This window comes from Megascapheus bottae, chromosome 18 (assembly GCF_031878675.1).
Source record: "Megascapheus bottae isolate mThoBot1 chromosome 18, mThoBot2.hap1, whole genome shotgun sequence".
NCBI classification, from domain to species: Eukaryota; Metazoa; Chordata; class Mammalia; order Rodentia; family Geomyidae; genus Megascapheus; species Megascapheus bottae.
In genome coordinates this window covers 23,806,112-23,830,291 of record NC_143526.1, presented here as the reverse complement: position 1 = coordinate 23,830,291, position 24,180 = coordinate 23,806,112, and the positions used below count along the sequence as shown (strand labels likewise).

The following is a 24,180-nucleotide window of genomic DNA, read 5'->3' as shown; positions in this document are numbered from 1 at the left end:
AACTGGATAAATTCTCGCTGGATTCTACCAAATATTTTTCCTACTTTTCCCAATTGCTCTATTATGCGTGACAGAGATCAGACCTTGAAAAGAACCCACATGAAATCACTTCCTTCACCACTTCCTGCCACCTCTGTGTGCCACTGAGAGAGGAGACAAAAAAAAGGAAAAAAGAAAAACAGTCTAGAGTTGAAGTGACTAAGCCAGGCTCCTCATCAGATGATTTGGTAGACTGAGGCTTGGTTCCCATGCCTCAGTTGTTGGAAGACACATGGAGAAGGAGCTGTTCATATGTTTATCGTATATATGCATTTGAGGCAGTTCAGTCCAATGGCTGGAAAATGGGTCCTATTCTTATGGGATACTTTGTGTGTTCCATCATGAATGCCTGGCTTGTGGTAGAACTAGTGATTCAAGTTTCTAAAGATTTAGTCTTGACCATCTCATAACATCACTTATGTCACATCCTGTTGGGCACACAGGTAAAGCCATGGGTGATTCAGTGTGGAAAAAACTATAGCAGGGCATGAACACTAGAAAGATGCAGGTCACTGGGGCCATCTAGAGGCTGGTAACCACATTGAGTGTTTCTTGTTGGAGAGTAAAGGTTAAGAAAAGGGAGTTGAGAACATTTGTGAGAAATGTAGTCACACTATCTCTGATGCCTGGCACAGGTTTTCCTCATGATTTCCCAAAGGAAGCTTCATATGTTAGCCACAGCTTTTCTCAAATAATCAAGGTGCTTGAACTCTGTCTATTAACCTTCCTAAAACACAGATATCACACAGGGAAGGGAGTTTTCAACTGATAGTTTTGCTGATTCTGAAACATAATCCCCAAATGAAATAAGCTAGATATTTTTGAAGATAGATGAGAGATAAGATGTGGGTAGATAAGTAGACAAAGAAAGACTAATAAAATAGACTAATTTCTAATATGTAGAGATCTAGGGTATGACCTAAGAATCAGATTTTAAAATCTACCCAGGTGACTCTAACATGCAGAAAAAGTTGAGAGTCACTAGTTAAAAGAAAACCTTCTGAATTTTCTCTTTTGTGGACGCTCTCCTAAATTCTCCATCTTATCCTTGCAGCAACCAGTTTTCATATTCTAGTTCCTTGTTTCTCAACTCAGACCCTAATTACTCAATGTTTCTTCAAAGCTGTAGAGTTTCTTGTTTTATTTCATGGTCCAGTTGATTCCACTAACCAAGATGAAGCTGGTCTTTCTAGATCTCCCAAATGTATCGGGATCAGTTCAGTTCTCCTACCCGGGGGGGAGTATATCAGATGTGAGGATCCATTTCAGGTTCCTGACTAGTAAGTGATATAATAAATTTCTCACCAAGTAATCTTCTTCTTCCTGGAAAAGCAAGCATCCTTTTCAAAGGGCAAATTAGTATTTCCCAAATATAACATAGTCCATTATTATATGAGTACATATGTACTCAAAAGTTGTTATATGAATATGTATATATTTATATATATATTGCATTATGCTATGAAGAAGAGAAGGAAAAGAAGATGAGATAATATAAACACTGTTTCTTTGATCTCCATGGTATCCATTATGCTAATCATATTTCTAAAGTACATCCAGTTCAGAATAAATGAATGTGTAAGACCGATTGCAATTCAGATGCCCAAGGTTCATCAAGGCTGAATCCTTTCTAGGAGTCTTTACCACAACCTGTACCTTGGAAATCACATGTGAAATAGTTGGATCACTCCCTTAAAACAGCATATGTTGAAATTTCAGTTCAACTCCATAGCAACTATAGTAATGTTTATTTCATTACTTACTGGTATAATGAACACAAAAATCTTCCGACATAAATATTTTTGGCAACCCAAATGAAATTGCTTCACTGCAGTGGTGGTTGTTCTGTTGGTTCCCGAGAGTTCATCATGAAGTACAAAGACTAAGGAAGTCTGTACTCCATTATATTCTAAAATTAAACTATGCTTTAACAGGATGATGTCCATTTGTCTGGTAGTTGAAAGATGTGGGATCCTGTCCTGCTTTGTCACTGGCTGACTATGTGAATTTGAATAAAACAGTCAAATCTGCTGAGCCTCAGAACTTATCTATACAATAAGAACAGTTATGTTTTAATATATCTCAAATCTCTCTCACTAATAAAAATATAAAGTATTGATTTCTATTGTTAAAATCAATACAACAACTGTGCCTTATCATCTCCCTATACCTTCTTTCCTAAAGCATTTTAGAAAAGTTTAGCCATGGTCTTTGAATCACAGAGGTTTCTGGTCAAGGAAAATATACTAGTCTATAAATGTGGTAGAATAATCATTAACCAGAATATGTTTACTGAAGGAGGTACTTAAAATAAAATTGTATATTAATCTAATTGGTATTGGAGCCTCACTATAAACCAACCATGGGCAAGTAAGAGTAGAATAATATATTCACTGAAAATATATTAGAAGAGAAATACATAATGTCCTCTTGGAAAGGTCCTCATTTAAGCCTGGCATCCCCAGAGAGATGATGTAAGTATACCTGAAACAGGAAAGAAATGTATTTGTTATGAAATATTGAGCACCTCAGAATCTTAGAGATTAAGTTTGAAAACCTATGTCTAGTACCAATGTGGTAATAAACCGCTCTTGATAAAGATCCCCAAGAAAAGAAGAGATGTAACTTCTAAGCTGAATAGTAATCGGCACTTAGTTCTATTCTTAACAGAACTACCAATGCTTGTTTAATTTATCCATGTCCCACAAACTGCCTTCCCTTTTGAATCCGACATGTATATCTATTCATATGCCACTGTTAAACATGAGAAGTATAATCCCACTCCAGAATGAAGGTCCTATATTTTTCTAATTGGAATTGACAGTTCTTGGCACACTAATTATCTGTATTCTGAGCTTCTCAAAATGTTGAAGGATACGGAGAGGGTCTTATAATGAAATCTTTACAATAATGCCAGGCTTACCCAACAAAAACTAAACTTCCCAACTGAACTTCTTTCCCCTTCAGTGTTAAGGCATTTATTCTTTCTTTCTAATCTCTTCCCTCCAATAAAGATAATTAATTGGTATGGTCTTGGATTTTAAGAATAGTTTGGGTTGAAGGAGTTAACAACCCAGATGCCCCTCAGATGATGACTGGATCAACAAAATGCAGTATTTATGCACAATGGAATTCTGCCATCAGAACAAATGACATCGTCCCATTTGTAAGGAAATGGAAAGACTTAGGAAAAAATCATATTAAGTGAAGTAAGGCAGACTCAAAGAAACATAATTTCCATGGTTTTCCTCATTTGTAATAATTAGTACACATCTAGGATTCTCCTAGAAGAGGACCACAATAGCTCAAAAGCTGTGTACATGTGACCTTATGGGATGAGGCTAAGCAAAATGAACTCCAGGATACGGAAGTAAGAGTTTTATCTTTGTGGTTGTTTTTTTAATGTACTCTGTGAAGTTGCCTCTTTTCCCTTTTTTTATCCTTGTGGTTTATCTCCCGTTGTTACTGTACCTGACTTGATTACTTCATATATTGTATATAGATTTATTTGTTTGACATAGGGAAAGGAAGGGGAAAGGCAAGATGATTGAGAGGGGTAGGGTAAGGGAAATTGGGATAAAAACATGAGAAGGGATATCAATGTTCAAGAACTAATGTACCCTCTACCTGACAAATGTAACTGTAACCCTTCTATACATCACCCTGACAATAATATAGTATTTTTTAAAGAGAGTTATTGCTGAAGAGATTTAAAATAAATGAGTGGTTAAATAGAGTTAGAGAACTAAACAGAGCAATGTAGCCAGTTAATATAGAATTAGCACCAAGTGAGATGAGGCTAGAATCTTAAGCTGGATATAGACCAGAAAGGAGTCCAAAAGTTAAGTTATCTGGTACTATACAGTTGACTAGAATTTCAGCAGTTAATGACATGGATAAAACTGAATTTTAGGAAGACTATGTGTACATAAAATCTAATCATCATAACAGGATTAATAGTTTAGTATCATATTAGTTACCATGACTATTAGAAAGACATTAGATAATCAACTTACAAAGGGAAAATAAGTTTATTATTTTGGCTCACAATTTGGGAGCTTTCAGTTCCTAATCTGTTTGGAAGCCTGTAGCAAGGCAGCAGCTTATGTTAGAACAAAACTAGAAGAAAACGAAGATAAACATAGTGTTCTACAACTCCTTACTAGGGATTTTCCCAATAGCCTAAAATCATATTAAGCCACTCCTCTTAAAGTTTCCACCATGTCCCATTAAAATCAACCAAGAGACTAAATCTATAAACCTAGACCCTGGCGGGGGGATGGGGGAAATTTAACATCCAAACTCCAGTGAGTTCTTTGATCTTCTATCCAAGAGATCATCACATATTCATTTTCTGAGCACAGAAGCTAGGTACTTGAAGGGAAATGACTGTTTACTCAGAAAAAAATGAAGATACCTGAAAGGAGCTAAGGCATGTGGGCCTGTTCATGAGTAATGGAAGAAGGAAGGAAAAGAAAGAATCGACATCTCCCAACTGCATCCAGTCCTTTTCCTCAGGGGTAGAGAGTCTGGCTTTGAGGTGACCAGCAAGTCAACATTGGCAGCAGCTGAGCCACTAAAGCAATATCCAGTAAGCTACTGAAACCACAGAAGACTTTGAAACACATGTGTCTGGGTTTCAGTGTTATTCCCAAGAAATACTGGTAGTCTTTCCCATTACCTCCCTCTGTGAGGAATGGAAACAAGTTTGACAAAGAAGACCATGGAGAAGAAGTGGACTCACCAGCTGAATCATAACATCGGCTAGGGACTGTTCTGCTGTCACAGAACCTGTCACAGAGGTGCTTAATAATCACGCTGGCTTCTGAGAGAAACTCCCAGAGGAAGAGGGTGAGACCACCTCAGACTTGGAGCTGAGGGGTAATCAGTCCTGGTGAGTAGGAGAAAAAGGGGATTAAAATACATACAAGATGCAAGGTTTTTCTTTCTTTTTCCAAACCAGAGAAGAGTATACAGAAATCACCTGGCCTTCTGGTGTCATGCATCTCCCCTGACTTGAATATTTTGGTGATACAGTTTGGTCCCCAGAGCTTTCATTCGAGTCGAGGCTCCCTTTCTCTTTTGCTTCAGAGTTCAGTGTTTTGTTTGAATCTGAGTCATAAGCTCCTTGAAGCTGGCAGGAAACGGAGAGTCAGGCTGGCAGCTGTCTCTCTCCCAAGCAGAGGGAGTATCTTGGCTGACACCTAAGCAACCTTTCCATCTCCAGACTCCTAACAGAACCAATGGGCATTGGGAAAACGGAGGCTGGGCTGCACGCAGAGATGGGGAGGAAAGAAATGCCATCCTGGAGAGATTCACTTGTGGAAGCCATTGTTAACGCAGAATAGCTTGTGAAGCTACCTCAGTCACTCACCAAGTCATGGACAGGGTTGTTTTTATCCCTACCTAACCTGGCCTGTAAACGCCGTCTTATCCAGCTTCCACTTCATCATCCTCATAGGTTTTTCACTCTCCATCAACCTTCCGATGGATTTCCTTCTATGATCTTCATCCCTTCGTGCCTCATCAGCCACACTCTCAGACTTGCAAATAAGACACAATCTGAGTGAACCAGGGAAAGGCATCTTCTCTGACCCATTCCAGTTCCCCTAGAATCCCCACTTGGGCATGTTAAGACGAGTACACATGCACCCAGAAATGGTGGCACCATTGACAGTTACTGGCAACTGAGTGATGATCTGTTGTCAGGACAAAGGGCACTAGCAAAGAGAGAACCAGATTTGGGGAAGGGAGAGAAAAGATGGGTATGTTAAAGTTGTGTTTATAATTACTACAATGTGGGTGACCCTGAAGTTCAGGATGGGAGGGTGGGAGTCAGAACACCTGGATAGAGAGCAAGTGCCAAAACACTAAGGGAGTGTTGAAAAGTAACAGCAGAATGTTGGAAGCAATCCCTACCTCCTCCTTGGTGTGTGTGTGTGTGTGTGTGTGTGTGTGTGTGTGTGTGTATTTTGTTTTGTCTTTGTTTTCCTTCAACAACCTGGTTACTTCAGTTTAGGACTGCACCTTGGCAAATATTCTGTTTGCAGACCCTAGCAGAAAACGTCTGTCTCACCCAAAACTTTTCCAATATTCCATGTATAGATCTCTCTCTCTGAATTCTCTGTCTCTTTCACAACCTCCCACCATCATTTGCCTTTCCTTGGCTCTCATCCACCTTGTCCTCAGGCTACTCAAACTCTACTTCAAACTTGAAGAGAGATTCCCCAAACCCAGGGCTCTGGCCTCGTTTCTACCCAACATTCCTCTATTTCTTCCTGCTAGTGTCACTGACGGATTCAGTACTGCTGGTGCAGGCCAAAGCTTTCCTGTCAATCAAGTGCTTGACCTTGAGAAGGCTGTCTTTGGCCATCCAATTGAAAGAATGTAAAAACAAATCAGAACCACAAAGAACAAAAAAGGCCCTAAAATATCTGAAAAAAAAAAGATTTAGTTTCAAAAAATTAAAACTGGTGAATGTTGAGTGTGTAAAATAACATCTCCCACTGTCCTAGAGGGAACTTTGCAAAGCAGCTCTCTTTCCTATATTAGAAATATATGCCGTTTTGTTATGAATTGAGCTCTTTCTTTTCACAGACACTGGCTCTTTGTTTATTTCAGATATGAGTAGCTACACAGCTGCTCCTGAGTTCAATATTTGCAGCATATTAGTTATGAGAGATAACATTGAATTATTAATATAAATAATGTGTTAATACAGCCCCACCTGTATGTGTCAAGGGTCTTGGAAAATAGTCTATACTGAGTATGAAATTATTTTAGAACCAAAATAATTTCCATAGTGGGAAAATCATGGTCATAACCACCAGGTTAAGTAAGTCTGTTTCTCCTTTTCCGATTGGTTAAGATGAGATATGTCCCTCAATCTCATTCCATGTTTCCATTCTGAACGTTGGGATACCAGCCTTCTTGCAGACAGATTGATCTTTGAGCAACTACGCCAAACCAAAGATCTTGTGTGTTGGTATTTCAACATTGCAGGCTTTGGTTTGGAATGGAAGCAAAAATTAAGTAGTGAGAGTTTTGAAACAAGTTCTCCTAGGAGAGCAGTAAGAGCAGTAAGCAGGAGGGTGCTAGGAGGAAGATGGGGAGATGTTGGTCAAGGGATAATAATAATCGAAAGAATAAATTTATACAGCTCATTTGTGTAGCAACACCACTATATTTATGGACAAGATGCAAATATTGCCTCCAATTTAGAATGGCAAAAATCGTAACTTTTCAACTTGGTGTTAGGTGATTTTGCCCAAGGCTAGACTGATTAGAGTTATGAGGGAGATGGGAGCATGGCCTAGTGGTAAAGTGTCAGCCTAGTATGCATAAAACCCTGGGTTCGAATCGTCGATACCACATACACAGAAAAGGCCAGAAGTGGCGCTGTTGGCTCAAGTGCTAGAGCACGAGCCTTGAGAAAGCCCAAGGATAGTGCTCAAGCCCTGAGTTCAAACATCAGGACTGGCAAAAAAAAAAAAAAATTGAGCTCATCTAAGGTAGCAAGATATCAATGATGAAATATTCAATGAGTTAATGGAGTTTTTCAACTTTTACAGTGTGTTTATAGTGAATACAGCACAATCCATATGGAGGATCACCTGTGTTACACTTTTAAAAATGCAAAGAGAACAGAGAACTTGCATGCTCACCAAAACCAGTAACTGTGTGAGGTAATGCATTTGTTAGCTAGCTAAATGTAAGGATTCCATTAAACATCACACACAGTATAAATATACCTAGTGGTTTCCATCCATTTAAAATAATATTTTAAAAGTAAAAATGTAATAGGGAAACACCTCTCTCAGGCCACATAATTTGCTTAGGATTGTGGTCAAGAATTGCCACAAACTCGGTGCTTTACAACAACAGAATTATTTTCTCACCATTCTGAATTCTAGACCTTCAAAATCATGGTGTTAGTATATTTATGATCTATACAATATCTTCCATTTTAATTCTGACCATAACCCCTAGCATTGAACTCTGCTCTTAGAATGAGCTCCATAATGTGTATGTTTGAGTGAATTGCAATGCCAGTATCCTTCTTCTTGAGGGCAAATTCAAGCGTAAGCTTTTCAATTGGGGACTCTTACAAATGGTGCCAGACGTACAATTCTCTTATGCCCAGAAGTAACACTTTGTTGAGGAACAGATTCTATTTTTCCTACTTCTGCAGAAGTCGCTGGAATGTGAAATTGCAGAAATTTCACCAACTTGTATGCCAGAAAGAAATAATGTGCATAAATCTACATCATATGAATAAGCATCAGTTACAAAGTACATCTTTGACTTAAATAATCATCAAAATAGGAAAGGTTTTTGATCTAAAATGAAATACATACAGTGTATGTGTTTGTGTTCTATGTGAAGAAACAGAGGCATACACACATTCAATAGACACTTCATGGGGTTGTTCTTCTACAAGTTACCAATCACTCTATGAAGGAAATTTCTACATCTTTCTGTGCTCTGAGATCTGCCAATCACTTCTCCGGTCCACCCACACACATCCAACCATAAGCCAGCTGGCAGGTCCAATCTAGCTAAGCCAATTATATTTGGAATTAAATCAGAAATACCAGAATCTGGGAATCTTTACAGCCAGGTAAAATTAAAGGCACTATCTGGCATATGGTTCTGGGATGTCTCAAAACTTTTCCTTAGCTTCCCTTTTCCAAAGGCTAGAGGGTCTAATCCTACTTCAGTTCCATAAAATAACTCAGCATTGTTCCAGTAAATTCTTTGCTGTGGCTTAAGTCAGCTAGGAGCCAAGAGAATCTTAACACAATGCCCTAAGAACATTTTTTGAAAGATATACGAGAAATTAACCTTGATTACCTCTGAAAAATTAAAGACTACAGGTCCTAAAAGATAGGTACTTTTAAAAATTGCTTTATATTTTCAGCCAGAATTAAGATAATTTTAGCAGCCATATTTAAGAAAGAAAAATATGGTAAAACCATTATAAAACCATCATGTCACTTTACGGATATTCTAACATAGCTCTCTCACTTTAGGGATGTGCAATTAGATTGACTAGGATTCAAAGCTTTGATAACCAGGAGAACATAATTTTAGATTAGCCTGGAATTATTCTTACCTTATTATGATACATTGAAAAATGATTCACTCTAATTCATTCAACTGGGATGAATAATGATTTTATTTTTAGGTGTAGTGAGTCTACCAAAAATCTCCTTGGAAAATTGCCCTATGTTCTTTCTGCCTGTACAATATTACAATTTTTTTCCTTTCAATGTTGGGAATTGAACCTAGAGCCTCCTGCTTGCTAGGTAAATGCTCTACTACTTGATCCATCCAATCTCTTTTGTTTTTAGTTTATTTTTGAGACACAGTCTCTCTGACTTTTATGGAGGTAGCTTGGAATTGTGATCTATCTACTTCTAATTTCTGAGTAGTTTGGCTTACAGTTGTACAATACCATATCATATCACAATATCCCAATTTGATCCATAAAAATCATTATCCTTAATAATCTACTTTGGAAAAAAACTGAGATAGGTTGGTTACTGATCATGTTATACCTTAATGTGAATTGTCTAAATCAGCTTAAAGTGATCCAGGTACTTAGATAAGTATCACTCCCATTGAATAAATTGGGAGATCTAGTGGAAGGCTAAAAATTAAGAGATTTTGTACAACTATTTTCCAGTTCCTTTCTTGCTTGGAAAGAAAAAAAAGTGAATGTGCTTAGAAAATTCTCATCCCCAGAAAGAAATGAGTGTAAGTCAAGGTAACTATCAAATTAGCCATCTGTGCAAATAATCCATTCTGGAAGGTGAACTGCAAATGTCTTATGAGTGGAAGCAAAAGATTTCTAGTCTATAGAGAGAAAACTGGACTGGTGTGTAATATATGAAGCAGTAAACTGTGCAGTTGTAGTTTACCTTGCTGAGGGTGATGTCATGGTGCTCTAGTAATTGACTTGAAAATAAGAATCAGAGAACAGGAATGCATCATTGTTCATCCAGGACTGTCTTGAAACTCAGAACATTATCCAGGATCACTCTGGTTCTACACAGGGGATCACAGTACTTTAGACGTGCAACAGGTGTTTCCTTGACACTAAACGTCATGGAAATAAGGTCACAAGAAAGAGACAAAAGAGAAAGAGAAAGGGAGAACAGGAAGCAGGATGCAAGGCGGGGGGTGGGGGGAGAGAAAAAACATGAAGAAAGGTGGGGGGAGATTTGGAAAGAGAGAGGGAAAGAAAGAAGGAGAAACTCCTCTCCCCCCAAATAAGCACTTTCTGGCCTGCTGAAACATTAGAATACTGTGAAGAAAGTCTGATTCCCCAAGTTTGTCATAATCATAGTTTAACTAAATTGCCTGCCACAAATTGACTTCATTTCATGGTATGACCTTAATATGGAAGTTATTAGCTCACTCCTGCTTAAAATTCAGAACTTCCACTACATCTTCATTCTTATATGGAGTTTTATCAGTTAAATCTGCATTTCTTCCCTTAGTAATCTTACCACCCAGCCACAATGGTCCTCAGTGCCATGGATCTTGTTTATGCTTGCAGAGCTCATAAACAGGCCTTGCTTTTCCATACCCTAGAACCTTTACATAGTCTAATTCCCTCTAAGCAACAAATGGAAGGCCTGTCTTTCAACTTGTAGCCATCACTCCCTTGGTCTTTCTGGTGAGCTCCTGAACTAGCAAAATAGGTTCAAGCAAAATGTCTTCTCTAGAACCATACATGCTTCTCCTAAGATAATGATTTTTGAAGAACCGATTGGTATTTAGCAAATGAACGGTGTTTTTATTTTTTATTGTGATTAATAGAAGGGTTACATTATATTCACCAGATAAAAGGTGCATAACTTCACAAACATTGATACTCTTTCTCATGACATGGTCCCCATTTCCCTCCCCCCCTCCCCCCGCTTATCTTGATTTCCCCCTTTCCCTATCCAATTTCAAATAACCAATTAAGCACACATTAGATAACAAGGTGAAATATTGTAACAATATGAAATAACCTAAAGATGGAAAAGAGATGAAAGATAACATAGTACATTAAGAACAACAGTCATTCATTATATAGCTTTTGTTTCCTTATCCTGGAGGTCCTTACTATTTGGCCTAATGTCTCTAGATTTTTGAATGGTGGGTTTTTTTTGTTTGTTTGTTTGTTTTTTGCCAGTCCTGGGCTTGAGCTCAGGGCCTGAGCACTGTCCTTGGATTTTCTCAAGGCTAGAGCTCTACCACTTGAGCCTCAGCACCACTTCCGACTTTTTTTCTATATGTGGTACAGAGGAATCAAACCCGGGTCTTCATGCATGCTAGGCAAGCACTTTAACCACTAGGCAAAACTTCCGGCCCTGAATGGTGGTTTTTTGAGTGCCTTCCTCTCTCAGCAACATACTGAGCTCCAAAGTATAAGTACCTTTCATGTTTACCAAAGTGTATCTGTCACTCATATCTGCCCATAAAAAACTCTCAAAAATATAGAGGAAATAAAAGAACACAGTGACTCAACACCTGAAAATCATATACAATACCTACCTCCTGGCTATTCTTAAATTCTATAGAGAAAGCAACAGAATAAAGAGCAGTGTGAATGATTCCAGTCCATAAACTGCACAAATGAGTTCCTGTAAATTCCTGTAAGTCAAAGTCATATTGAAATCAATTTTAACATCTTATTACTTTTCTCACTTAGTAATGAGTTAAGTGAAATCCTGGGCATGCATACATCGTATATTTGCATAAGTCGTGATTTCATTATTTTTGAAAACTATGTTATACCATAATAGAACATTCTCATTTCATGGGTCAGTTCATAAACTGTCAAATAGTATAGCCTGAGTTCATGTCAATTAGAATATAAAAATATTTCCTATTGAGTAATTGAACATTGCTGCTAACATTGTAAAACAGAAGTGATTTTAACATACCTGTTAAAATCATAACTCTAAATTAAAATAGCAACTACAGTAGAGTCCTTTAGAACAGGTGGTTGTCACATTTCTATGAGTATATATGTGAACATATACTATATGCACACACATAGCATATATATATGGGAAGATGTAACTGACACATTATAGTGGATACAGTTCCCATACAGCAATTTAAGTTTATAGTTTTTGCATCACGAGTGTGTATCACACTCTATTAAACATGTGGTCATAGGGTACAATGTTAACTCTGTTGCTTAACGCTCTTAATCATGGTTACTCACTCTTGCCTGCTATTTGCTTTTCCATCATTCTCTCTAACGAAAACCTATGTATCACGCTCCCCCACACCCTTGCCCCCCACCAGACATAGTCCCATTCATTCAAGTGGAAATAAGAGCCTTTTCCAATAAAGGAAGCTGAACAGACCACATGAAGCAAAAGGACTCCAAATCAAATGACCCATTACTCATAGTGAACTGTTGATCCACTAAAATGACTGACCAGGTGACTGGATCAATGAGCTCAAGGGAAAGGATTACTAAGCCGATAAAGCATAAGGAGAATTTACCCCCCCCACCCCACCCTCACACACACACACTCAATAAGATGTGTGCATTTAGAAGGACTGCTGGTTCAGCTCTCTAGAAAGGAGGTAGTTCTTAATTTACCAAGCCTAAGAACCACTGTTTTACCTTCACTCATAAAGACAAGTGGTAGCCAGGAGCACCATGTGACTCACTTACCTGTACAGTGTGGTTTCTCCTGGAGGTATGCATGTATCTCAGAGCTGGGGGTACCCCTTTTCTCTAACTCCCGCTCAGATTTCTTTGAGCAAAAGGTCATTTTAAGGTCATCAGTCTAGCCCTCAGGTTTGGAAAGAAAAGAATGACTTCTTAAGACATATATTAAATATGATTTTGCCTGTATCCTCCTTATTTTCCCCTTTCTTAACAGGCATTCCTTGGGAGTGGAAAAAAAATCAAAGACATTCCCACACAAAAGTCCACATTGAAGTATGTTTAAGTGTCAGATTAAAACTAACAAAAGACAGGAAGCAAGGAGTTAAGACTTTAACTCAGTGTTGAACTCACCCTATTGTGCCTATGTATCAAGAGGTCAGAGAAAACTGCAGTGTCACAATTAGCTGCTTCTGTTTCCTTTCACTGCTGAGATATTATACTTCAAAAAATTGTTTAAAAAAACTAAATTGACAAGATATCTCCAAGAGTCTATAACCCATTCAGGGTAATACCTACGTATCTCTAGCTTTGAGAAGCATGTTTCAGCTTTACATCTTTTTAAAATTAGAAAAACATCTGTTATTTTTAGTAAATCCTCTTTTCTCCATGTCTGCTTTTTGGGCTATACTGTATTGTCCTTTCCCTTTCGAAAAATAAATAAATAAGGAAAAGAAAAAAATGACGGAATTAGGAAAAATAAGGATTTCTGATGATATAAGAACCAGCAATTTTTTTCTCTAAGGAAACCACTAACCTCATATTCAAGTTTAATTTTTCTAATCTAGGACTGTCTTCAGTATCAAGTATGTTTTGATTCCTCCTAGTCCTGTTTCAAATTCTTATGTAGGAATAATTTTAAATGTCTCCTTCTGCAGAGTATGCATTCCCTCCTGAGATACACTCCCCTGAGCTCCTGGCACATCTGTACCCAGACTTCTTTCTCTTCCATGCTAGGAAAAGCATTACAGTTATCCACACAAACTTCACTGTTAAGAACAAAATAAAAATGCATTTTGTGTTTTGTAAAATGGCAAACTATAGACGGTCTTCCATATTCCATGATAGTGCTTGAGCAAATTAGTAGTTTTTAAGGTTTCAAGTGAAGTTTATGATGCTGAATCTAACCAGAGCCACCTTGGCCACATAGTAGAGGATAGGGTATTAGATTTCATGGTATCAACTTGTCTTCACGGTGGAGTCAGGGAAGTGTACCTCCCAGGTCATAGCTATGCCTGAATTCCTGGAGGCAGGGGCTGGGACCTGGATGATAGAGTACTAGGCCTGTCAGTCCTGTGCCTGGAACTTGAGAGACTCTCAAGTTTCTTTTGACTTGCCCTGACCAGACCTGATTTTAGGGTCAGACAAGCTCAGATGCAATTACGCCAGGCCTCAGGCGCTGTGTGCTGTCTCTGGTTCTGTTCTAGTCAATATGGTATCCCACTATCTGCTCTCCATTAGGATGGATCTGGGTTGTTGATATTGTTTTATGGCTCTTTCTTTCCTCTCCTGCTCTTATGGTTCAGTTTTCTAACAGTGCTCTGTGACTTGAGACAAATGTTTAAGTGGGTTCACCTCCCCAAATATGAGAAACTCTGGGTATTCCAGGGGCTCTGCTAATAGATATCAGTAAATAGCCAAGTAAGTCTGTAACTTTACCTAAGGATTTCTGGGGAACACACCTTTCTTCCCTATGGCTTTTACCTGAGTTCTTTTCCAACTCCTATAAGAAATGAGCCATATGGCCTCTCCTCAGAACAAGTAACCCAAAGCTTTTCTGTATGTCTAAATGTAGGAACATCAATGTGGTGAAGAAATGGCAGACATCAGTATAATCAACATTTAAATGAACAATAATCCAGCATCTTCTCTCCCTCAGTGGAGTGGAAGTTTACTAAATTTTCCTGGTTATTCTTTCATGTTTATCCCTTTCTTTCCCTATGCAAACACACATCATTAACTTTCACTTAAATTCTACAAGGGGGAAACTCAGCCATTGAGAAGAGTATTTCCCATTATCCCATCAGAGTAATAGCTGTAGTTAGCAGAGAATGATATTAAAAACAAAGCCAAAAAAACAGAAACGAGAATAGCAAGGTACCAGGTAGCCCACACCTGTAATCCTAGCTACTCAGGAGACTGAATTTGAGGGTTGCAGTTCAAAGCCAGATCAGGCAGGAGGGCCCATGAGACTTGTATATCCAATTAGCCACCAAAGGGACAGAAGGGGAGCTGTGTCTCAGGTGGTAGACCACTAGCCTTGAGCAAAAAAGCTCAGGGACAATACCTAGGCCCCGAGTTCAAGCCTTAGGACCAGCACAAACAACATTAAACAAAGAAAGTAATAGTTGAAGATAGAAACTGTATATTTTATCATCCAAACTAGTTGAATTTTAAATGTGAAAAGGGAAAGAAAAATTCTAAACTAAGAGTCACAAAGTGGTCTCAAGCAACTCTGAATAAGGGTTCTCCCTCAAGGAAAAGCCATAAAAGTTTCTAGATTAACTTTTAGGCATCTGAATATAGAGATGCAGTGGGGCAGTTCACTAACCTTGAGATGGAATGAGTTGCACAGAATTAAGATGTAGGATGAATTTGAGAAGAGTTGAGGAAACAGATATTTAGCTATTTCCCTAAATCTTTGTGAAACTATTGAGACTTAAGCTGCCAGGTCCAGTGGGATACATGTGAGGAATTATGCTGTAAAAACAACTAAATGGGCCTCTGCAACTTAACAGATGTAGGAAACCTCAAGTTCACAGACAGCAAGAATCAGACATCAATTTTCTGAGGAGCTGAACAATGCCTTTTACAGTATATTTGGGGGGTTGCTAAAACCTATAGTCTAAGTGAAGTGCGCAAGACTCATTCCAACCTGGCCTTTGAGTCTTCCCTGTAGTAAAAAGATGACTTCATTTCAGTGTAATAAAGGACAATAATGGTATGGGAAACAATTCTGAAATGGTAGGAATTGTCCTTATTTATTCTGGGCATGTTAAGGCTCAGATTCAAAGATGTGCTCTTGAAAGCTCCTCAATCCATAGCTAACTCTATAAAAGATATTTCCTTTTGTGAACTACAGTGGTATAGTTTCATGGATTCCTTCCTCACTGAGTACCTCAGTGCTAGAGGTATTTCCTCACTGGTACTTCTTTCCACAAAAAAATGCCTATCCTATATTAGCTGGTCACTCTCCCTCTCTCTCTCTCTTCTCTTCCTTTCTCTTCTCTTCTCTTCCTTTCTCTTCTCTTCTCTTCTCTTCTCTTCTCTTCTCTTCTCTTCTCGCGTCTTCTCTTCTCTTGTCTTCTCTTCTCCTCTCCTCTCCTCTCCTCTCTCCTTCTCTCTCCTTCTCTCTCTCTGTCCCTGTCTCTCTGTCTCTGTCTCTGTCTCTCTGTCTCTGTCTCTCTGTCTCTATCTCTGTCTCTCTGTCTCTCTCTGTGTCTCTCTCTGTCTGTCTCTGTCTCCTCTCTCTCTCTCTCTCTCTCTCTCTCTCTCTCTCTCTCTCTCTCTCTCTCTCTCTCTCTCTGTCTCTCTCTCTCTCTCTCTCTCCCCCCCCATAGGACAGACATAAATCTCTCCTTCCTAAATACCTTCCAGTCACAAGGTGATGACCATGTAGTATGATCCAATCAAATGATATATAAGCACATACACTTTCTTTGAAATGGGAATTCCAGAAAACGGTGTGTGTGTGTGTGTGTGTGTGTGTGTGTGTGTGTGTGTGTGTGTGTACATGGGTTCTGGGACTTGAACTCAGGGCCTCCGGCTCTTGCTTAGATTTTTTTCACTCTACCAATTAAATCATATGTCTACTTCTGATTTTCACTGGTTAACTGGAGATAAGAGTTTTAGAGAACTTTTCTGCTGCCCTGGCTTCAAACCACCATCCTCAGATCTAAGCCTCCTGAGTAACTAAGATTATAGGCATAAGCCACTGGTAGACTGCTCAAAGACTAGCTTCTCTGGTTAAAAAAAAAAGCATAATAGTCATACACTTTCTTCTTCAAACCACCTGGCACAACATTGTAACTTAGTAGATGAGCCAGCCTTTCATCACCACACGTTTACCAATGAGAAGATGAGAACCAGTATGACATACTAGGTTGTGGAAGATGTAATTAGTGGGCCATTTTGAAATATTTCATGAGCCCCTTTCCTAATTTTACCCTTTCTCTCATGTAAGACAAATATAGACTTGCATTTTTAAGCCCCTAGGACCAAGTTTTAATTATGTATGAATTAAATCATACATAATTGACACAGTATCAGCTACTGCTGTATAACAAACAGCACTACAAATCTATATAGTAAGCGAAAAGGGTTCTACTGATACGAGCCAGACTTCTGCGGGCTTCTGTAGGTATCTAGAGGCACTGGAAGGCAGACTTTCTGGGGGGTGTCCCATCTGACATTGTTTATTCCAGGTTCTCTCTCATTTTCTATAGACAGAGCCCAAGCTTTTTCTTATAAGGCAGTTAGGTTTCAAGAGAGAGCATACTGTAAACATTTCAAATAAGACTTTTAACACATGTGTAAGTCAAAACATGTCAGCTGACCAATCCTGGATGTAAGAAGAATTCAGTAGAGGAATGGAGCAATGGCCACAAGAAATCTTACACACGATCATAGTACATGAAAGTTGAAGGCTTTGGATAGTGAAATTATTTGTAACTTTCACATAGGAAGTCTTTCCTCAATTTATTTTTAGTTAACTGTTTGCTCTGCTTAATTCACAGAACTGTTGAAAGAACCCTTTATTTCTGAGTCCACAGTAGACTAAATGGGAGGCCTGGGGAGATGCAAGGAACCAGATGCTCTACCACAAACTGAATTACTGCTGGTAAAATTGTATCTTTGGAGGTGAGCTTGCAGGAACAAGGTTTGCCCCCATCTACGGAGACTTTGGCGAGGAAGAAGACCAAGGCACAGAAGAGCTTTAGTTCCTGGTCATTGTTTGAAAGTTGAGTGAACACAAAGTGTTCCTCATGCTTTCTATCAAATAATAACAACACATCAATATGGCGATCCTCTACTTGGGATAATACCTTTGTTTTGGCCTATGCTTTTCTTATCGTTATAGTGTCATTACTTTAAGCAAACCAAATGCTATTTTTCTCCCCAATAAAGGATAAAGAAGCTTAGAAAACTTTCAAAGTATTGTCTTGCAAACGAACACTGTTGATTTTGATTAAGATAGTAGTATATCAGAAAAGAAGTGTATTAATGAACTCTTACCTTTGACACATGATATGTCAGAATCCATCTTCATGTTATTGGTTCTTTTTTTCTAAGGCATTGTAGCTCACCTCTATCCCTTGCCACATCTGCATCTGGGTAGAGATACATGACTATGTTTTCCTTCAGGAATTCGAATAGACAGCATCTCTTTAAGTTTAATGCATAGTTCAGCAGGCTAGAGCTTACAGGCCACATTTGGCCAATAAAATTCTATTCGTTAACAGTCCTTACATATTATCTATGCTTAATGTTGTTAGTAAAGTTCAGTAGAAGAACTAAATCTAAAATATGCACTATCTGTATACATACATACACACATTTACACCTTGAAAGTACATTAAGTTTCTGTTATATTCCCTCTTCCTCATATCTGCCAACTATAAAGTATCAGGCCAACTTTAAGCTACTTGGATCTTACTGAGGCCTATAATGAAATGTAAAAGCCCTGAGTTTCTGAATGAGTACATGGAGCCGATACTTCTGTTTAGTCAACTGGCTCATATCCTCCCACTTTTGTGAAACCCACATTGGAGGATGCTGCCGTCAACATTGTGTTCTATTAAGATACTGAGCTCTAAGAATTGTTTACTACAGCAGTGGACACTGAATTGCCTTGACTAAGAATAATGGGCAAAACACAGTACCATATACATAATGCAGTGAAATATTAACTATCGCACAAAAAAATGGGGCCAAGCCTATATTAAACTTGGAAGTAACGAATTTGGTTGCCATTTCTCACAATAAAGAGTTGAATTCACACTAGGAAGGACTTCATTATACCACTTTTAAGGAGAAGTAGTTAAACAAGTCAGGCCTATACTTCAATTCCCTCAAGGCAATGAAAATTCTAAGTACCAGATAAGGGACATTGAGAAAAGAAAGTCAGTTGTTTCATAGAAAAGCAGAATGTTCAATAATTTTGCCATCTTTCTTGGGTATAAGCCATGAGTTCAGTTCAAGTCAACATTAGAAACCTAGCAATTGCCTTGAGCAAAGAAGCAGACATTTTCCCTGTCCACAATGTCTTCAATACTCCATTTGCCTTCCAAGCTCCTCTTCCCCATGTCACTGCCCCTCAGCATTTTTCAGATCCATCTTTGCTTCCTCATTTTCTTTTGGCACCTCTATAAGTAAGACATGCCTCAGAAAGGCATTTCTCATACTACATTGCAAGTACAACTTCACACACCCGTCTCTTCTACCAGGCTTTAGACCAGAGCCATTCTCTAGCATAGTTTCTAAAATTTGTTCACAACATGAATTAGTGGGAAATTGTTCGCTGTTTCAGTGGCATTAAAATAGGATTAAGACTAAACAAATCACATGAGAAACACATAAGACATAGATCCCTAGACCTCTTGTGTCATGAGAACCCTCATAGGGTAAAACTATGGAAGCTAGAAATCTATGTTCTAATCTTCCTATCAAGAAATCATTCAGAGGATTGAGAGAAATGATGAAAAGCGGTGGCATTAATCAAGATGCAGCATTGATCAAGTTGCACTGTCCTCACAAACTGACATGTTGAATTTGTACTAATGCATAAAGATAGTAAAAAAAAAAATGCTAGAGAAAAGAAAAGAAACCTTCCAGTCCCAGAATTCAAGACAAATGTCAGCTCTTTCACTTTGTGGCTTTTCCAGGGCCTCTGATAACCCATAGAGGTGAGATACAAGATATCATTGGTTCATCCACTTGGTTACAGTAAGAGGACAAAGCACATTTGTCATTTGGGAGAACAGACTAATGAATAAAATCCTCGTGGAAGATTTTATTTTATCCTCATCACCATCCTCATGGAGTTTATATCCTAGAAAATTAAGCAAGACAAATAAAGGCACCAATAATCTGTAATAAATGTTGAGTGGAACCATTAGTTTAAGATAATATCAAGATACTGCAGAGTACTGAATGTTAAGTAGAGCTCTCAGAAAAGGATACAGTAACAGTGAGCAAAAGAAAGAAAATGAGAATGAGAATTATATTTGAGGGGAAGAATATTCAGGGAAAAATACATGAATAGGAGACAAACTGGGAAGATTCCTGAAAAGCATGAGAAAACGGCAAAACAAACAAACAAAAATTTTAAAAAGCAGGACAGTTGACACGGAGTGAGAAAGAATGAGTAATATATATGAAAGTCCCCAAAGATCAAGTGATTCCATTTTACAGGCCTTTGTAGGTCACTGTAAGATCTTTGCCCTTCCTCTGTAAAGTGGAAAACCCAGTAGAAGCTCTGGGCCAAAGGAGAAACAAGTTGTGGGGCACATCACATTAGGAAAATGGGCCTACCTGCCTGTTGCCTCGTTGGGAGGTTTGACTGTGGTTTGTGATGTAAAATAAGGCTACCTCGAACCCTGAGATTGGCCCAGCCGCCCTCTCTGACCGCGCTCCTACCTTCCCCTGCCCTGCCCACCTGTATGCTGATAGGCTCCTTAAGGGGCATCTTACTTTAGCCCCTTGTACTTTCCCAATAAATGAGTGTTGCTCTGACAGTCTCCCTGGCGCATCTGTGTCTTCCCTCTGGAGAGGGAGGGCTGGGTGAAGGCGGCCAGTGGGCCCTAACCTTTCTCGGTCTTGTCTTAATCGGGGCGTGTTCTCCTTGTCGCTCCTGTGGGTCAGGAGGCAAGGAGCACTAAAAACCCCAACATTCTGGTGCCCGAACTTAGGGCACGAAAAGAACACTCATCAGAAGCAGGATTGTCGGCAAGCCGAGCCAAGTGGGTACGAGGTAAGGGTCTCCCTGAAAAGATGGGGCAAACTTACATCAAGAATGAGGACCCAGCGCTCACAGAGTCTAGATTTAAAAGCAGAGGTTTGGAGATTTCAGATTCCCAGGCTGAGGAGGTCTGGGAGACCTTAACATGTGCCCCGTTAATGGCAGCCATTCTTTTCAATTGGGCCACATGGGAGCGCATAGAGTGCCTGGTGAAGAGGAGGAAGATTAACTTGGGAGAGGACCCTCCCCTCGGGGTCTCTCCGACCCTGTCTGCCCTTAAGGCCTGCTTCTATCCTGGCTCAGTTACATCTAGGGCCAAGGAAACTTTAATTGAGGAGTGTTCAGAGTTGTGGCGAGTTGGCCCTCCTGCTGCTCAGGAAGAAAAGGTTTTAGAGCCTCGCCCTGAGGAGGGATTTTTGTGCCCCTTTGATCCTGGGATAGGGCCCCAGAGCCCGACACCAAGTGCTCCTGCCCTGGAATTTGCCGCAGACAATTGGGGTACAGAGGGACCTCCGCCATTTTACAATTCCTCTTCCTGCGCTTCACCACCTCGTGTTGAACTGGAAGAGGAGGTTAACCTGCCATACAGTGGAGGCTCCTCCCCCAAACCAAAAGCGCGGGTCAAGCTGCCATTTTACTCCTCCCTATCATGCTTGGCCTTCCCGGTAAATGCTAACCCAGGGGGCAAGAGACAGGCCTTAAAAGAGCTTAAGAAAGCAGTCTCCCAGGATGGGCCTAATTCACCCTGGGCCAAAACCATCCTCCAAGATCTGGCTCATCAGCAGTGCACCACCCAAGACTGGAAAAATTTAACTAAGGCTGAGCTTCCTGGCCCCCTGTATCTCAAATGGTATGCATTTTTAAACGAGGAGTGCCATGCCCAGGCTGAGAGGAACCAGGCTGTTAATCTCCCCGTCCCTGCTACTTATGGGATGCTATCAGGATCCAGTGGTCACTCTTCCACAGGCCTCCAGCAGGCTGCTATCCCTGCCCCCTACCAAGAGCAGGCGTGGGCTTTAGGACTGACTGCATGGAAAAAATTGGAAGAAGGCCCCTCAGAGCCTCCAATAATTACTCAGAAGGCTACCGAGGACCTTGCCACCTTTATAGAAAGAATAGAACGGAGCCTCCAAAGAAAGTTCCCCTTGGGGCCCCTCAGAGAACTGTTCATGCTGGTCTGGGAGGGATGACCACAGACCACAAACTGGCCTGTGCAGTAATAAAGGAAAGATCTATGGGGAGGTGGATAGTTGCCACTATGTGGGCACTCAGGCCCACCAGTCACAGACACTGGTTACGGCCCTACAAGCCCAAAAGGCCTAGGCGCATTCTATGGCCCTTACCTCTTTCAATGGGGCTGGAAGAGGAGTTATGTGTGTGGCCAGCAAGGCCATTTTAAAAGACATTGTCCTAGGGAATGAATAAAACCTGATCCCTCCCCCCCCCCCCACACACACACTCACACAGGCCAGACAAAAGGCCTAACTCCACCTAAAATACCCTGTCTCTGAGGAGTTACAATGGCCTGCCTTTCAGGCCTTAAGTTCCCAGCTCCTAGAAACTGCCTCAGGCCCCAAATCCTGGGCCTAGCTGGCCTAGCAGAATCATGGCAATTGGCACACCCCCTGTCCTGGCCAGAGCCATTCATCTGCTGCTCTTAAAGAGGACCTGCCCTATAATCTCTAGGGAGAGACAAGATACGGATGTTGTGGCATTCTATGTTGACTGCATTAGTTATGAAAAAATTGGCATAGAACTGCCCCCCAATTCTAAGGGCCACAGTCTAATCACATGGACCCCTGTGGTTGGAGCAGTGGCCTAATGGTGGGAAAAATAATTGGAGCTACTAAAATTAATAAGGATCAGGCAAATACAAGTTTCAAATGCAGGTTTCTTCTGCCTATGGGGGCCACCCAACCAGGGCTCCCAAGTCTTTCATCAATTCCTAATAATTTGTATATTTATACTATTGAGATAAAGGATTGCTTTTTTCTAGAAACAGTGGTTTTCCTTTACTGCCCCTCCTATAACAACCTTTTTTGGAAAAGACGCCCAGGTTTAAAGCAAAGGCCTCCAGAGGTAAGTAAAAGCAGGAGGTAGGTTTTGGAGTTAAAGTGAAGCAGCCAAAGACAGTTCTTCCTCTCTGGTCTTCTCTGGCTGTGACTTTCAATGTGCAGCTTGGGATCTCCATTTCCTAAGAAAAAAGATCATTGCATATGCTTGCATAAGACCATCAGGCACTATCAAGCAACAGTTATGGTTAGGTATATGCAGAAATCTCAGGATGGTGTCGTCAACCACATTTGGATTTTGGAAAACAAGACTAGAGGAAACACGAATACACAGATCCTTAAGGGTTCTTGGACCCAAACTGAACAGGTTAGTTTTTATGTTACTTTTTGAAAGCAAATAAAATACCATCTCTGGAAAGTTTCATACTTTATTAAACTTGGAAAATGGAATGCCTATCATTAAATCATAATCTGAGGAGACATAAACAAGAGACCTTACATACCTAGCTCTTCTAACCAGTGGAGGTGTGCTGTGTTGCCAAAAGGACTATGATTACAATGGAGTAGATTTGCAACTCCTGGATTTGCTTTATAAAGGAGCCCTCATCCATTCTTGCCACCCATCTCCCATCTCCAATCCCTACGGCCTCACCAGGTTTGCCCTCTTCTCAACCTTCAGATCTTGGTAGAAACAGCTGTCACCACAAAAGGCATATGGGGCTAGGACTGCCAGCTGGCACTGTAATTCACAAACAAACAAACCTTGGGATTTTATTTTGAGCTAAGAGACCCTCACCTATGTTCTTAGGGGCTATCCATATGTTTTTCTCTTAAACAAACACCATCCTTAATGTCATACTGAATGATACTGTAGGTTTAGAGGGTTACTACCCATTATTGCTCTGTAAAATATTTTAATCTCTTCACAATTTTGCCAGTTAAGATATATACAACTAGTTTAAATAGCCTGACTCATGGCCAGGCTGGAGATTCTTCTTTAAAAAGAGGGAGATGTATGAACATTATTGCTCTATTAACAATTTAATGATCTTTTTCAAAGAGTAGGAAGAAGGCAGAGCTAATGGATGAAATATTACCATGTTAATAAAATTTTTAGGAAACTAGCAAAGTATATGTGTTGCAGCACAGCACCACCTACTGACCAGACAGGAAAAAGAATGTGAGGTTAAGGTGGAAAGGAGACAAGCAGGAAAGGGCTGAGAAGGTTGGTGTGGGTGAGAAAGGGGACCGAAAAGACAAAGGAAAGAAAGAAAAGAAAATGACTTTAATGGCTGTTTAGAGAATTCAATGTTACACTGATTAAAAAAAACTAAGCTCTGAATGTTTATGAAAATACACCAACAATGCAAATGATTCAGATACCCCCTATTTAGAAGGAAAATTACTTTTATCCTTTTCAAGATGTAAATAATTAAATAAATAGCTTGGAAAAAAAGGAATGGGCAAAGCGTAACATCAAACAA

At 39.7% G+C, this 24,180-nt stretch overlaps 1 long non-coding RNA gene across 2 annotated transcripts; it reads right to left on the bottom strand.

Moving 5' to 3' along the window:
- Positions 1 to 2,417: 2,417 nt before the first annotated feature.
- Positions 2,418 to 18,051, bottom strand: LOC150050217 (uncharacterized). Of its 2 annotated transcripts, none has more exons than XR_016538717.1 (4): positions 17,960 to 18,051; positions 5,024 to 5,173; positions 4,784 to 4,930; positions 2,418 to 2,523 (listed from the first exon to the last, which is right to left on the bottom strand). It is a non-coding gene; the product is annotated as an uncharacterized LOC150050217 (long non-coding RNA). The 2 variants fall into 2 exon arrangements; XR_016538716.1 differs by lacking the exon at positions 17,960 to 18,051 and adding an exon at positions 9,963 to 10,043.
- Positions 18,052 to 24,180: the final 6,129 nt, after the last annotated feature.